A 4,491-nucleotide genomic window follows, 5' to 3' on the forward strand; every position below is an offset into this window, starting at 1 on the left:
ACTATTGAAAATTTTAACATGTTATTTAGTGAGGTAATATTTACAATTGAAGTAAGGATTATTTGTGACATAAGAAAACACTGTCATTTGCCATGATTTTACATTTGGGTGCTGGGAAATGCATTAAACATGCCTTTTACCTGGCCTGTTTTAAATGACCTGGCAGTACCACATGAAATATACTACTGTCTATTACCTTTCTAAAATGAGCCCCACTTCATTCTGTAAGAAAATAAAGATAAAGATAAAACTATGTTATTTCATGAGCACTATTCTTGTACTAAGGAGCTCTGGTGGTGCAGGACCTAAAGTCTTTGATGGCTAACCAGGGAGTTGGTGGCTCAAACTCACAAGCTGCTCCATGGAAGGAAGATGGGGCAATCTATTCCCTTGAAGATTTATCACCTTGGAAACCAATAAGGATCGATATGAGTCAGGATTGACTCAATGACAGGGACTTTATTCTTGGACTATTATTTCCTATTTATGTTGCATTATCCCAAATGCCTGTGGTATTTCAAATATTATGCTAATTTTATATAATATTGGAAATATAAAGTTTGTCAGGAAAAATTTTTTAAAAAGGTGCATAACTGACATGTTAATAGTATACTCCAGATATAAATATGTTGTAGGTATACATTATAAATAAGTATTATTTTACTAGAGTGAAAGTGGAAACAATGGTTATAGAATTGGTATAATATAGTCACATTTATGAGACAGAGAGAGATAGTTTGAAGAAATTATCACCAAGGATCTACACCAACATATTGTAAGCTGAAGAGATTTGAAGAATCATTTGTGCATGGATTTCTTCTCTGTGATTTCTTCTTTTTCTACAATCCTAATTCTTATGAAATTGAGAATGTTACATGTGTTTGTTAATTGAGATCAAGAATTACATCAATACCAATACCATTCTTGTATGTATTTACTTATTTTGTTAATTACAAGGTATAAATGTTGCTTTGGTTAAATAAAATTAAATTATATATTATTTAGAACAGATTAAGCACTATAGCCAAAACTCTATGTAATGCTTCATTATACTTCTGATAATCAGCCTCTATTTACATGACACTAACCAAAAAAAAGTGTATTATTATTACCTGCCCACACATACTAGCTCTCTTACAAATTCAGTTTCAGTGTTTTTGTTTATAGAATGAGTAATAGAATAAAGGCACTGAAAATTATTTGTAATTTTCTGAGTTCTTCAAATAAAAAAGTCTTGGTAAACATGTGAGATTAATTTAAAAGCTCTCTTTGCTCAAGTATCTTCAAGTATGTTTTGGATTGGCATAACATTTATAGATTGAAAAAAGTAGAATTGTTAAATTTTGAGCATTATGTTTTATTTTTGCTACCAAGTATCTGTATGGAGTTAGATGGTTTAATTTACATGTGAGGAATCCCATACATTATAAAACCTAAGATTTTTGCTACAATTTATGTGAAGTAAGGTTTGTTGCTGGATTTTACACACACACACATTTTCTTCCATCAAAAAGTTAAAATAATTCCTAAACCCAGAAACATATTTTTGATATGTCAACATATCAGTATTTTAGTTGCAACTGAGTCAACGTATTTATGAAAATTAATTCTACATATTGAGTCCACTTTATCCCCTTACAGAGCTCTGGTGGCATAGTGGTCAACATTCAGCTGCTAATCAAAAGGTTCATGGTTAAAATCCACCAGCTTCTCTGCAGAAAAAGAAGAGGTAGTCTGCTTCCACAAAGATTTACAGCCTTGTAAACACCATGGGGCAGTTTTATTCTGTCCTATTGGGTCTCTATGAATCAGAACCAAACCGATGGCAGTGGGTTTGACTTTATGGTTTTATCCCCTTGGCATTCAAAGTAAATCAGTAATTAATTATATCAGGGATCATTCATGAAACCCTGACAAATGTAGTTACTGTTTCTTAACATCCAAACACTATAGACCTGACTTGATCTCAGAATAATTATCAACATCATTTTCTAGAGATACCTCCTTCACCTGTCAATGAGTTAAAAACAAAATTTATCACAATCAAAATGCAATGAATGAGATATATTGTTCCCTTGCTTGAAATTCAAATAATAACATTACATACAATAGAGGAACATCTCTGATGTTCACACAGTGCAAGAGGGTTGCCATACTACTAATGGGGCACAGTAAAATCAATTCCTCTGACATAACCTGGTCACATATGGAAATAACATAAAATAAAATAATTTACATTTGCTCAGTTTTCTTTAAAACAGAACCTAAATCAATGTTGTTTTTTTTTTAATCTTTTTTTTTTTTTTATGAATACCTTTATTTGTTCAGTACAATCATATAGCAACAAGAGTGAAGTACAAAGATAATTGATGCATGGAAGCAATAAAAAATGAAAGGAAACTATCATGAAAATACAGTTGAACATAAATCAGAAATGGTTGCAGTAGTATATCGACAAATATATCACAGAAATTCAAATAGAATTCAGAAGAGGAGGTGGTACTAGGGCTATCATTGCTGATGCCTGATGGATCTTGGATGAAAGCAGAGAATACCAGAAAGATGTTTACCTGTGTTTTCTTAATTATGCAAAGGCATTTGATTGTATGGGACATGATACATTATGGATAACATTGCGAAGAATGGGAATTCCAGAACACTTAATTGTGCTCATGAGGAACCTGTACATAGAACAGGAGGGAGTTGTTCAAGCAGAACAAGGGGATACTGCGTGGTTTAAAATCAGGAAAGGTGTGTGTCTGGATTGTATTCTTTCACCATACTTACTCAATCTGAATGCTGAGCAAATAATCTGAGAAGCTGAATTAAATGAAGAAGAATGCACCATCAGAATTAGAGGAAGAATCATTAACAATCTGAAATATGCAGATGATACAACTTTCCTTGCTCATAGCAAACACTTGAAGCACTTACTTATGAAGATCAAAGACTACGTCCTTCAGTATGGATTACATCTCAACATAAAGAAAACAAAAATCCTCATAATTGGACCAATAAGCTCATTATGATAAATGGAGAAAAGATTGAAGTTGTCAAGGATTTCATATTACTTGGATCCACAATAACATCCATGGAAGCAGCATTCAAGAACTCAAACAAGGCCCCGTCACAAATTTCGTCTTCAGCAGGACCCACTGAAAAAACACACCATGTCTGGAAGTTTGTGTGTAATTCTCAAGTTGCTCAGGTATACATCAGAGAGCCAAAATGCTTTTCCCTGTTTAGAGTGAGAAATGACCCAGTTTTTCTCTCTTGCTCACAGAGTTCCTTTGGCCTTTGTCAGCTAGTCACTTTTGCTGTGGAGGGGTTTGAAATGTTCTATGCTGTGAAAAGAGGCCACAAGACCATAGCTTTTCTTACACGGAATGAATGGAAAATGCAAATGGACTGGTTTCCTGCTGCCAGTTTTAAGGAGTTTCCTACTGAAGATGAGGCCTGGGCCTTTGTCAAGAACTCTGTGAGTTTTGATGGTCCAGAAGGAAAGAAACATAAACATACAAGAATCTCAAGTGAAACAAACAAGCAACTCTGTGAGGAAGATGAAGATGAAAACACAGAACCTTGTGTAAAGCATGTAAAACAAAATACAGAATCAGAGCCTTCAGTTAACAAAGACAAATTTTTTCATATGGGAGAATTTGTAGTCACTTACACTGCATGAGCAGAATTTGGTGTTTACTGGGGGACCAGCCATTCCTAAGGTTAGACTTCCTGGGTGACAAACAAACCAAAGAGCAGAAATTCATGCAGCCCTGAAAAACCATTGAACAAGCAAAGGCTCAAAGCAAAAATAAGTTTGTTCCTTATACAGGTAGTATGATTACTATAAATGGTATAACTAATTGGGTACAAGATTGGAAGAAAAATGGATGGAGAGTAAGCAGAGGGAAACATGAAATCAACAAAGAGGACTTTGTTTAGCTTGACACTCTTAACTATAGCATGGATATTCAGTGGATGTATGATCCTGGTCATTCAGAATGTATAGGCAATTAAGAAACTAATTGATTAGCAAGAGAAAAGCTAAGCAATTCAAAGGCAGAAAGAACATGTGATAGTTAAGGTTGTATGTCAACTTGGCTGGGCTTGGTTGAGTGGCCGGGCAGCTAGATGTAGTTATTCCTTATGGTGAGATTGGTAATTAACTCTACAGTGGAGGTGGAATCTAATGGAACAGCTGAGTAGTTGCTTTAGGGATGTGGGCTGCTTCAAGTATATAAGAAGCAACTTTGAGAAAAGTCTGCAGCTGATGGCATCTTGAACCCTGCATGTAGGCAAGTCGTTGTTCAGCAGCCTGCCATGTTGCCCTGCTGATCTTGGGACTTTCAGTGGACTTGAACTAATGGCCTGCTCTGTGGTTTGGTAATATCAGGATTGTGCCTTTTCACTTGTCAATCTTGGGTTTTTCAGCCTCAGCAGCCAGGAGCTGCCTGAGTGTAGAGATGTCTCTAGCTTCAGTGGGCTGGGAGC

General features: G+C 35.2%; 1 pseudogene; it reads left to right on the plus strand.

The window, feature by feature from the left end:
• Nucleotides 1-3,091: 3,091 nt before the first annotated feature.
• On the plus strand, nt 3,092-4,017 carry LOC103195947 (annotated as a pseudogene).
• Nucleotides 4,018-4,491: the final 474 nt, after the last annotated feature.

Source organism: Orycteropus afer, unplaced genomic scaffold, assembly GCF_000298275.1.
Source record: "Orycteropus afer afer isolate SDZICR_OR568_19922 unplaced genomic scaffold, OryAfe1.0 scaffold00005, whole genome shotgun sequence".
In the NCBI taxonomy this organism is placed as follows: Eukaryota; Metazoa; Chordata; class Mammalia; order Tubulidentata; family Orycteropodidae; genus Orycteropus; species Orycteropus afer.